Here is a 12,560-nt window from a genome sequence, read left to right on the forward strand (position 1 = left end):
AATTTTTAAGATTTATAAATGAAGATTTGTATGGTATTTAAACAGTTTGTGTAAATGAGGTAACAGGGTTGAGCTGGCTCTCGATTTTAGTTTCAAAACTTCAGGCTAAGTTGGCGAAATGAAATTATAACAGTTTGATTTAAATTATTTTATATGCATATTGGGCCTAAATTGTGGGCCTGGTTATGGATTTGAGGAATAGTTAGGCTTACTACGGGCCTCGGGGGCTTTAAGCTGGCCCAGGTCCTAGTGCCGGTCCGACCCATAGGTTGGGTCGTGACAAAGTTGGTATCAGAGCTTAGGCTCTAGATTCATGGGAAAGAATATATTTGGGAGTGTAAAAGGAGTCTTGTTAGGATGTTACATGCGGAGTATAGGATTCTGTTTCGTCTTTTCTGTAATTCTTTGTTTCTAGATTCTGCGTTATACCTCGGGAAATATAAAAGTTTCTCAATTAGTGTCTTGATTTTCGTGGAGTATGTAGAAATGTGAAATAGAGTTAGTAGACATGTGAGGTCCATCATGAGGATACGTACTCCAAGAAATGCTATGTTTCTGTCTGTATGGGTTTAAATGGTGTGCCCATTTTGTAAGACACGACTACATAAAGGTGAGTCTTGAAAGTACAGTTGCCCTAGATAAGGATGAGGATACCACTGCTGGCAGTCATCAGTGGATGACCCAGTCAGAATAAGTTTATGATAATAGAAAATTCAAGAGATAAGAAATTAGGAGACCTAGTCGGTCAGGACGTATCGTAGTAACTATACAATGTTCTCAATGTCTGCTCTGTAAGCTGCAGATTACAGTACCGACATGAGATTATTGTGTAGAGTACTTCCTGTAGTGCTTATGATGAGGATGTTGCAGCAGTCTGCTTTGGTACAAGAATACCGCAAGCAGTTCTATATCTGCAGAGGAGTTGGGAACTCCTGGTTAAGAGTCTAGAGTTAGAATATTGAAAGGTCACAGTTGGGTGGTAACTAGAGTCAGTGACTCAGTTACCCTAGCATGAGCTAGAGTTACAGTAAGAGCTGCCAACAGACCAGAGGTTTCAGACTAGTTGCAAAGTAAAAAGTGACACCTATAGAGTGAGACCATCTAGTCTTCGGTATGGAATTTTGGATGATTTTTGCAGAATGACAGACATTTTGCTTAGAACTTAGTGAGAATAGGATACCTTGTGTGTATTAGCAAGATGTAAAGTGCAACCCTACTACCTAGGGAAGGTCGAAACTATGAATTGAGGATTCACAGAGATATGATATGATAGGAGAGTCATTAATTTGACATGGTTTGGGCAAGGTGGTAAATGTAGTACCTTTGTTGCAGCAAGTTAGGGTTTAGTCCTATCTTTTCAGAAGGGACCGAAAGTTATTACTAATAATGGTGACTCACAAAATAGTGCCCCAGATGGGACTGTAGAGTGTGGTAGAGAGTAGTTGGCTCGGGTATCCTGGAGAGGATACAAGTTCCATTATAGGAATCATATATAATCAGATCACGATGGATGTAAATCCTTTGAATTGGATGACGGATTTGGGTGCCCGAAATCTTAAGTTTTGGAATTGAGTAAACATGGAAAATAATAATAAATTACTGCAGAATCAGTTCTCGAGGTAGTAAGGGTATTATGTAAGCTAAAGGATAAGAATAGAAATCATACGATAAAGGTATGACTGCAATTTCCTGAGTTCCTTTCTAACTTCATATTGTTCAAACAGTAGTATAATCTAATTATAATAGTGTCAAGAGTAATAAATTAGCGAAGATAAATCACAGAAGGCCAGTAGATAGAGAAAGTGTAGAATGAAAATTGGGATAATTGATTACAATGCAATATAATCTAAGTGCCGTGGGAGTACTAGCTAGAGTGGTCAAAGGACCAAACTGAGTAGCAGGACATATGATAACGCGATAGAGACTCGAAAGATATAGTTAGCAAGTACAATTTGTTATGTTAGGAAGAAGAATGGAACCAGGATAGAATAGTCAAGTTCTATTTTGGGTAAGATAAAGGAAATAAATGAAAGGACAACCTAAAGAGCATAATAAAAGGAACAAAGTTAAGATATAGGATAGGCTAAGTGTTATTCTTGGCAAGGAGAATGACAAGGATGGAAAATCCAAAATGGGACCACATTAGTGAGAAAAGTGATGGAGGTATGGAATACAATAATAATGAGTAAATGTTAGAAGGTGTGCGATGGTATTGCGGACTACCTAAATAGGTAGAGAAAGAGAAGTTAGTAAGCAGTAAGTTGAATAAAAGTCAGTCTAAGGGATCAAATAGGTATGATGAGAGGAAAAGAATGATAGATAATGACACATAGGTTTTAGGTTAGACTTCTGAGATAGTGAGAAGGTAGTTAGAGGTTCGTTATGAATGTCAGGCAAACATTTTTAGTGTGATCAACAGAATCACTTTGCAGTGAAGCAATAACGACAGAGCAACAGTAGGGGTAGAATAAAAAGTGACAAGTATGGATGGTAATAAATCACTAGAAAGTTTAAGGATCAAATTAATGACCATAGATAAGGGTGGAATTAGTGTTGGAAGAATCTATTAGTGAGAGAAATCTTTCAGGAATCAACAAAAGTTAATGGCACAATATAAACGATGATAGATATGAATCATTGGTCGAGTATAAGTAAAGTTAATAAATTATAAAATATTATGTCAGGAAGGACAATGGTACGGTAAAGTGTTCATGCAGATGATATCTTATAGGTAGAGCACAATTGTGCTAAGAGATGATGAAATTTGAAGAGAAATACCAAGAAACATAGGTTAAACGTTATTATATGGACAATTAGCGTAGTTGAATATAAGAGGATATTTTTCTTTCTTTTCAAGTTTAGCTTGTGCTTTTGGTTTTACAAGGTTATATAAGGAACAGAAACTGAGTCAAGGAGACCTAGTTATTGAGAGTTTGGTAGGCACAAATTCATACATTATTTCCTGATATGAGAATGACAGTAAGTGCATACCTAGTATTAAGTATGAAAGGACGAACAGAGTAATGACAGGAGTTAAATTGAGTTAGCTACTAAGGCTTGCAACTGTTTTAAACTATGAGCTGGAGGAAGTACTATTTATGGTTGAGATTCAATAGCTGAAATTGTTGCTGATGGGTAATTTGAGGTTGAAGTTTAGAAAGCTATGGGCAGTATATATGATTATATTAAGGATAATGAACACGTGAAGTATCTTGTTTGGAATTAAGGCATGACACATATTTCCTAAAGCCGTGTTAGTTCAGATGGAACTTATAGTTTATGGGGCTCATATTCATCCAGGATAAGCAATTTCCTACTAAGGCTGATAGGGAATGATAATGTTCTGATAGTTAAGTTGGAAAAAAGGGGATACAAGAAAAAAAAAAATTTCTATGAGTAATTATAAGTGTTACATAAGGTGAAGAATGTGCTGGTAGGAGTAAATCATAGGGTTAGAATTCTTGAAGTAATGAAACTAGTATTCAAGATAAGACTAAGAAATAAAAAGAAAGTTAAAGTTGATGATGGGATAGACATCTTTGAAGGAAAAGGTGTAAGGATGAGATAAGACTAAAATTAAGGAATAAGTACAGCAGGTTGAAAAGATATCAACAATAGTAGAAACAGGAAAAGGAAGTGGATAAGATCCAAAGGACAGGAAGAAAGCTCGGTGAAGCTAGTTATAATGACGAGGATAAGGAGGAATAGGTATGCTAGGAACACGCTAAGAGACGTTTAAAACAAGTTATTATGAGATGATAGATTAAAGGAGTAGTAGAGCCTCGATCTGAGCGCTAATGTGTCAGAAGTAGACCACATACTAAGAAGCTATAGGAAGAAGTCTAGATATTTCCATTCCAGAGAAGGAGTGAGAATTGATAAAGTCGCATGGATTGAGTTGTCAGGGAATATAAACACTTTTGTTACCTAGAAGGAGAGACCCAGTTTACTTTCCAATTTTGATAAATGATACACTTGGCCCTTAGTAGAGACTCTACTTGACTAGTTACATAAGATGGATAGAGGTTGGTCTAAGTACCTTAGTAATGACACAAAAGAGATTAAAAAATTTGAAGTATCATGGGAGGAGAAGATTTATAGGTATTGACCACTGAAGTCATAGGAAGAGTAAAGATCTCGAACAAGATGCCTAGATTAGGTGCTACAGGAAAGCTACTCATAGGATATCATGGAATAAGGAACATAAGTTATGTCATTGGGGAAAACAGAGATTATTAAAACAAAGGAATGATGACTGAAGTCACCAAGAGACATGTTGGGGTGTAATAAAAGTGAGGTAAGCACTAAAGTTGATTGAAGTTATGAGACATCAAGTCAAGAACAGTGAGATATAGCGAATACTTGAAATGTCAGAAGAATGGTCAATGAATAGCCAAGAGATAAGAGCATCTCTAGATAGAGATGAAGACAAATAGGACACCATAGTAGAATAAGAGAGTAATAGAATGTCATATATAATGTACAAAGAGTTTGAAGAATAAATGTTTTACCAATCTCTGCATAGCTGAAGGAGTAATGATTGCACTTGTTCTGATAATCTTCTTTTCCATATCTCTGGTTTATTCGAAAATTCGAGGACGAATTTTTCTTAAGGGGGGAAGAATGTAACAACCCTTTAAAAAAAAAAATAAAATAAAATAAAATAAAATTTTCAAAAACGAGAGGAGGAAAACCCCCCCCCCCCATTTCTCTTCTTTCCCTCTCCTTCCCTTTCTTCTTCTTCTTCCTTTCTCCGGTGACCGGCCGGCGACGTCCCAAGTAGATCCCCACCTGCCGGCGATCCTCCGGCGACGTCTAGGACCACCAGAAACGGCGGCAAGAGAGGGAGAGGAGAGAGAAAACGCGCGCACAGTGGGCAGCGGCTTTCCGGCGTGATTCCGGCTTCGTCCGACGTCCGATTAAGGCGATTCCGGTGGCGTTGGAAAGCTTGTTCCGAGAGCTTTCTTTTGACACCAATTTTAAAGCAAATGGAGGTCGGATGAGTGAGATATGGAGGAGAGAAGTTTCGGGTTTTTCAAGCTTTTTCGTCAGATCTACGACGATCCGACCGTTGGATCGACGATCCGAGACCACATATGGACTGAGGAAGAGGAGAGGAACATGGTGGTATGATCAGATTCGGCAAATGTCGCCGGCGACCGGCAGCCGGCCACCGTGCGCGGTGGTGCTGGCGGTGCTCGTGAGCTATGGAGACAGTTCAACTTCCGAAGCTTCCTCATAAATTTTTTTAATTTTTGAGAAACAGATAAACTTCGGGTAAGACAATTTTTATTATTTCTGTCTCATGGAGCATAAATACGTGTTTCTTAAACAGGAAAAATTGGAGAAAAATTCTAAGAAAAATATATGATGAAAGTAAAATTATTTGGAGATATTCTATGGTGTTAGTTGAATTTTTGGGTGATCGTAGAATATTTTTGAGAAATATGGATGGATTTTAGTTATATTTTTAGCATGTGGGCATATAAGATTAATTGAAATTAAGATAATTAAATTTTATATAATTGGTTGAAGCTTGAGGATGAAGGTTTAAATATGTGAATATTTAATTGGGTTGAATTAGGAATATGTTAGCTGTTGGAAACTTATGGAATCGAGTAAAATTCTTGAATAAAATATTCATGGGTGATTAGAAAATTACAATTCATTTTGCAATAGCCTTATAATATTATTAAGGACCGCGGGGCAAAATTTTAGAATTTTTAGAGCTTGTTTGAATGGATTTTTGAAAAATATCAATTATAGGGACTAAAACGTAATTTTTAAGATTTTGAGTATTGTCTGATTTGGAGGGCCCAGGAGGGGCCATGTGATATTAATGAGGTGTGATTGTGGGAATTGAGAATTTAGAAGTGTTGTTTGAGCCTTTTTGCAGATTGGGTAGGTCCCAGGTATAGGGGAGACTCTGCCGGATTTTCGGCACGACTTAGGACGTAATTGGTCTTTTCTTGAATTGTATTGAGTCAATTGTATTAAATAATTGTAATATAATTGTCAGGTGAGCCGGGACAGCCTTCTTCCTCCGCCCAGCCGCCACAGTGATTGTCGTCAAGTCTGTGAGTAGAATATTAATTTTAATTGTAATTTCGATATTATTATATGTTCAAGCATGTCCATGCATCACTTATATGCATATATTTATGTAGTTAAACTCTAGGCACGATTTATGTTGCATTCATAACTGTTGATGTGCCATGGATGTTGTTGTGGTAATTTGGAGCAGCAGCGTGCGTTGGCGTGCGTGATGTGGTGTGGACTATGGATAGGACGGGTAGTCACGCTTGAGTAATTGGGACCCGATCCTTCGAGGGGTAGTCATGGCTTGAGTAATTCGGGACCCTCGATTTGGTTATTAAGTGGAAGTCCGAGCTTGAGTAATTCGGCACCAGTTGGATTTAAGAGAGCTGTATAGGGGATCAGCTCCCATATGTTATGATTGATACTACAGGGTGTGTGAGTGCTCCAAATTACCTTTTTGATGTTATGATGTGAAAATGTTGTTTATGTTGCATTTCACTCTACAGGGTGCATTAGTTTCAGATAGTTATAGAGATTATGGTTAAAATTGATATTTTACTCTCTGAGTCGAACGCTCACTCCTGTTCAATATTTTTCCAGGCCACAGGAGGAGTTATTTTACAAAGCAACCTGTTTTCTTCCTCGCAGGTTTAACGTCAATTATTTAATTGTTTTACTATCTTTTCTAAATTTAAAATCTAGAACTCCGCATGTGTTAGAAATAGTGTGGACCTTGGTAGAGGTTGTGCAAATTTAAATTTTTAAGATTTATAAATGAAGATTTGTATGGTATTTAAACAGTTTGTGTAAATGAGGTAACAGGGTTGAGCTGGGCTCCCCTGATTTTAGTTTCTGAAAACTTCTGGGCTAAGTTGGCCCGAAATGAAATTATAACAGTTTGATTTAAATTATTTTATATGCATATTGGGCCTAAATTGTGGGCCTGGTTATGGATTTGAGGAATAGTTAGGCTTACTACGGGCCTCGGGGGCTTTAAGCTGGCCCAGGTCCTAGTGCCGGTCCGACCCATAGGTTGGGTCGTGACATAAATCTACCATTGCACGTTCAAATTTAGAATCACCAATTCTGCAGGGAATAGAAAATTAAACTGGATCCTTACACTTAGGGGGTAATTTTTGCTGAATTAATGCTGACACATTTTCCCCCACACTGATCTTCTCATTATTCCTCAACTTGTACTTTGTAGTGCATAGTTTCTTAAGGAATTTAGCATACTTGGGAACTTGTTTGATCGCATCAAGTAAAAGTATATTCACCTCCACCTTTCTGAAAGTCTTCAAAATTTCTTTCTCTTATTCTTCTTTCTTAGTCTTAGCCAACCTGCATGGGAATGGAGGAAGAACGGAATTATTAACCTTATTCAGTTTAGGTTCAGTATTTACCTCAACTTCAGGAACTTCAGACTCCTTTGCTCCTTGCTTCTTCTTTTTCATTGGCTCACTTGGAGTCTGATTATCAACTTCTTTCCCACTTCGCAACACTATAGCACTCGCATTTTCTCTGGGGTTCATGATTGTTTGTGATGGAAGCTTTACAGAACCTTGAGCTTCCAGCTTACTCCTAGATGAGGCTAACTGACCAATCTACCTCTCTATGTTTTGAATGCTATTTCTAGTCTCCTGTTGAAACTGTTGTGTATTGTTAGCCAAAGCCTTAACAATTTCATCAAGTGACATACCTTGATTTGAGGGAGGTGGAGGTGGCTGATTCACTTGTGGTCTTTGCTGCTGGTATCGATTTTGCACCAGTTGATTCCCATAACTCAGATTGGGATGATCTCGCCATTCTGGATTATAAGTACTAGAAAAGGGATCATACCTGCATTATGGCTATCCATAATGTCCTACTGCATTAGCATGTTACATTGATTCATCCTCTTATAACGCAGGACACATGTCAGTAGCATGACCTAAACCCAAACAAATTCCAAATACCTTAATAGTTTGCATGTTCCCTACAGCCAACTACCTCACTAAAGAAGTTAAATAAAAAATCTATTTCTCAACATTAGATGTACTTACCTCATTAACCTTCATAGGTGTGTGATCATTCTCATTCCAAACTGTTGAGAGTTTGCTGCCATGTTAGCAATCAGCCTCCTTGCTTCTTTTGGTGTCTTGTCAACCAAAGCTCCTCCACTAGCAGCATCTATCATACTATGGTCCATTGGTAGAAGTCCTTCATAGAAATATCGAATCAAGAGCTAGTCACTTATTTGATGATGGAGACAGCTTGCACATAGCTTCTTAAATCTCTCCTAATACTCGTACAAGCTCTCTCCATTGTACTGCCGAATGCCACAAATTTCTTTTCTTATGTTGGCAGCACGGGAAGCAGGAAAATACTTCTCTAGAAATATCTGTTTCATCCCATTCCATGAGTTGATAGATCCAGAAGGAAGGTAATACAACCAATCCTTAATTGTGCCTTCTAGTGAGAAAGGGAAAGCTCGAAGCTTGATTTGATCCTTTGAAACTCCTTGAGGTTTCATGCTGGAACACACAACATGAAATTCTTTTAAATGCTTATGTGGATCCTCACCTGCAAGACCATGAAACTTAGACAACAAATGAATTAGTCCAAATTTCAACTCAAAAGCAACATTTAAAGTAGGGTATTGAATACACAAAGGCTGTTGGTTTAGATCAGGAGTAGCCAACTCTTTCAAGATTCTAGCAGCCATGGTTTCGTTTTCGGAATTTGAATCTAAATCCGAATCCAAACTTAATTCCCTTGGAGATTGGACTCTTTCAAATGTACTCGGAATCTGCTTAGCTTGCTTAGCCAATTTTCTCAACTGTTTAGCTGTTTTTTCTACTTCTGGATCAAAGATCAACTCACCAGATTGAGAAGTTCTTGTCATAAACAAAAAGAAATCAAAGTAAAAATAGAAAAATGCCTCAAAACCCTAGAAAACAATGGAATTTGGCCTCAAGGGGGTGGGGCCATAAGTCCAGAATTGCCTTATGATAAGAACCCATAAAAATTTTGGCACATGAGGTGAGACAATTGAAAATTAAGCAAATACCTCTGTTTAAAGTACAAAGGAACTATTATTCGGACTAAGAGGCTATATGAGAATGCGAAGAAAACATGAGAAGGCAACAACCACAATTGTTTAAAGACTTATATTGGTAAATTTCGAGGACGAACTTTCATTTTAAGGAGGAGAGAATTGTAATGCCCTCAAAGTAAGCAGTTTCATACAGTCCACTATTTCGGTGACAAGAGTCAGTCTGGATAGTCAAGAGGCTTAGAACCAAATTTAAGTCACCTAGAAAAGCCATGAACAAAAATTAATAACAATTATATGAAGGTTAAATAGAAATGAAGAAAATAAAGCATGATGGGTTAAATGAGCCGAGGCCACAGCGATGGGTGACCGAATCAAGAAGTGACTGCGAGTTCAATCACTGCCCTATTTTCGAGTGGGACCTTATGGCATCCCAGGCCTAAGAATTATTGTAAAGCTAAGAGTATTATGAAAACCATAGAAAAGAATCAAGAACCAGTTCGAAAAATTGAATCAGAGTTCCGGAAGCAATTCGGTGCTATTGGAAAAACGGATCAGACCGGTAAAGGGCAAAATGGTCAATTCACCCTTAGAGGTGACTTTTGGCCTAAATGTCCAATAAAATGTAGGAAATTAAAATTTTGAAAAATGGATTAAAAGTGGAGAGGTTAATGAAAGAAAAGGAAAAAGAAAAGAAAAGGGATTTTAAATTTAAGGGATTATGACATCAACATGACATATGGATGACCTAATTAAAATTATTAACTAAATTATTTATTTGGTGGGATAATTACTAAATTAAAAGACAAATTAAAAGAAAAGAAAATTCATTTTTCCCTTTCTTCTTCTTCTAGCCGATTCCACTCTTTCACCTCTCTCTCTCTTATTTTCTTCTTCCACTATGAAAGCTTATTTTAAGCTTTAACAACCCTAAAAATTCCCATCAATTTCACAACTCCCTTGAGAAAAAATTAATCTTGAGCCTTGATTTGAAGAATGGAAGTGGAAATGAAAGGGGACTTGAAGGATTGGAGAAGAGGGAAAAGCTACCCATAAGGTTAGTAAAGACCTTTTCAATTCTCTCTTTAAAATTCATCTTGGGACATATAATTGAGTGAGAATTGTTTGGAAAATATAAAAAATCATGCATGTTAGGTAACTTAGGAAATTCGGCCAGCTTATGTGGGTGATGAATTTGATGAGTTTAATTAAATTAAATATGATTTGTGATGTGTTAAGAGGTGTTGAGCATGGTTAGTGAAGTAAATTTGTGTGAATTGTGCTAATTTGGAGACTTAGGGTTCTTGATAATTAGGAATTTAGGAAAAATTTTGGGGATTTTGTGAATTAATGTGAATTGACCTAATTGAGGTTGAAATTGGTCAATTGGTGTGATTTAGAGTGTGATTGAATGCATGGAATGGAATTGAAGTTGTGTAGGTGAAATGGCCAATTCTGGCAGCTTGACCTTGATCAACTCAAATGGCCATAATTGAAATTCTGTTGCTCCAATTGGTGTGAGGCCAATTGGAGATGAAAATTAAGAACCAAAGCTACAATTTTCATGTAGAAACCGAACCCTAAAACTGACCTTAAGTTGGTGAAAACTTTGGTTGAATCCGGATTAGGCATACTGCTACTGTACAAAATTGATCATATAAATAGTACTTGTTCAAATGGTCATAACTTGGTATAGAAAGGTCCAAATGACCTAATTTTTATTCCAATGGAAAGATTAGACATAGTAATACAACTTTCATGAAGAATATAAACTCAAATTATGACTATAACCAAGTCAAATTGCCAACCAAAGTTGGTTGCTCAAATCTGCCAGAATCCTAGTTGCCCAGAATTTTTGGGTTTAGACCCCATCCGGCCAGCCTTAGAAAAATAGGCATAACTTGAGCTACAAACTCCAAATGGAGTGATTCAAAAAAGGAATTAAAGCTAAGACATTAAGGAACAACTTTGATGAAGGAAGTGTAGCTAAATTTTTACTGTAGATATGGTCAATGGAACAGTAAACTTGGGTAACCAAAACTGAATTTTTGGAAATACATCAAGGGAATTTTGAAATTCAATTGGCAACCAATGCCAATAAAATTAAGACCCAAAATGTGGTATTATAGGGTATTTGGAAATGGTATACCTAGTAAGTATGAAAAAGTCAACATTTTGACCAATTGGTCAAATGAATAGTAATCGTAACATACCACATACAAATAATTCAATTTTTAGGGAAAATTTATAAGGTAAATTTAGTAGGAAAAAATGAAATTATTGGAATTAATTATTAGAAATAATTTGAATGGATACTGAAACACTTTTAAATTATGTGTTTCAATTAAAAAGAGGTCTTTGAAGGAAGAAAGAAAATTGGAATAGATCAAGACAACTAACGAGGTTTGTGCACAACTAGTTTTAATTTATAAATGTCTTATATACATATTTTTTTTAATGATTAAATGATTTTAATTCTTTATGATTTATGCTTATTATGTTATGATTTGATTTCAATAATTATTGAGTATTGTTGTGGATTGAATAAAATTGGCTTTGGAAAATTGTGATTGAAATAAGGTTTACATGGGAAATGAAAAAAAAATTATGTTTTGAATTATGATGGGCATGAAAAATATTGGTTATCGGAATTGACATTGAAATTGATTGGTATTGTGATTTAATGCTCACAAAAAGGGCAATGAGATTTATGATGTTATTTTCTATCTCATTATTAATGCTTGACATGGTTATTGTCCGCCCCTCATTTGTTGAGGAGACACTGAAGTTAGCTTTATTTTGATTACCATGGTATGTGCACATTGATGTATGATCTTCCTCATATAAGAGGTTAGATTAATGATGAAGATGACCCTTTCAGAAATTAAATTGATATGGTGTGATGGATGGAATGTGCACGATTCGATCTCCCCTACCATAGGGAGTGAGAATCACTTCGAAGATAGCTCTTACGGATTAATCTTGCATTGAATAAGAATGGATTGAAAATGAGAAATTGTGCTTTCCAAATGATATTTTATGCATAAATAATTTAAAGGAAATTATTTATTTTAATTGGCTCATATTTTGATGCTTTTCCCTATTAATGAAATTCAACTTCTATTGTCATAAATTGATGAGAATGTTTCAATGTTTATTTATGATTTGGAAAATTATACTTATTGATCATTGTCATTTAAATAAATGATTTACATTGATTTTGATTTTGTGAAATATGATGAAATTAAATATTTCTAAATTCTTTGCTATGAATTTGTCAAGGCATAGTCTATTACATTTTAAATTATAATTGTGCACCACTGAGTTCACCGCTCAGCAATAGCTCTGTATGCTGTCGCAGGTGAAAGAAAAGATAGAGCAGCTGAATGAGATCACTTGAAGCTGTGATTTGAAGACAGGCTGGGATAAATTTTGATGTAATTATGTGTATGTAATGTACGTTCGAGCAGTTGTATAGACAATTTTG

At 36.1% G+C, this 12,560-nt stretch overlaps 1 long non-coding RNA gene and 1 other non-coding gene across 2 annotated transcripts; both read left to right on the top strand.

The window, feature by feature from the left end:
* The first annotated feature begins 5,935 nt into the window (after window positions 1–5,935).
* Window positions 5,936–6,831, top strand: LOC131183789 (uncharacterized). Its single transcript, XR_009151794.1, has 2 exons — window positions 5,936–6,077; window positions 6,640–6,831. It is a non-coding gene; the product is annotated as an uncharacterized LOC131183789 (long non-coding RNA).
* A 1,442-nt stretch (window positions 6,832–8,273) lies between these two features.
* Window positions 8,274–8,380, top strand: LOC131170128 (small nucleolar RNA R71). The gene has a single exon (XR_009141069.1). It is a non-coding gene; the product is annotated as a small nucleolar RNA R71 (small nucleolar RNA).
* Window positions 8,381–12,560: the final 4,180 nt, after the last annotated feature.

Source organism: Hevea brasiliensis, chromosome 10, assembly GCF_030052815.1.
Source record: "Hevea brasiliensis isolate MT/VB/25A 57/8 chromosome 10, ASM3005281v1, whole genome shotgun sequence".
Taxonomy (NCBI): Eukaryota; Viridiplantae; Streptophyta; class Magnoliopsida; order Malpighiales; family Euphorbiaceae; genus Hevea; species Hevea brasiliensis.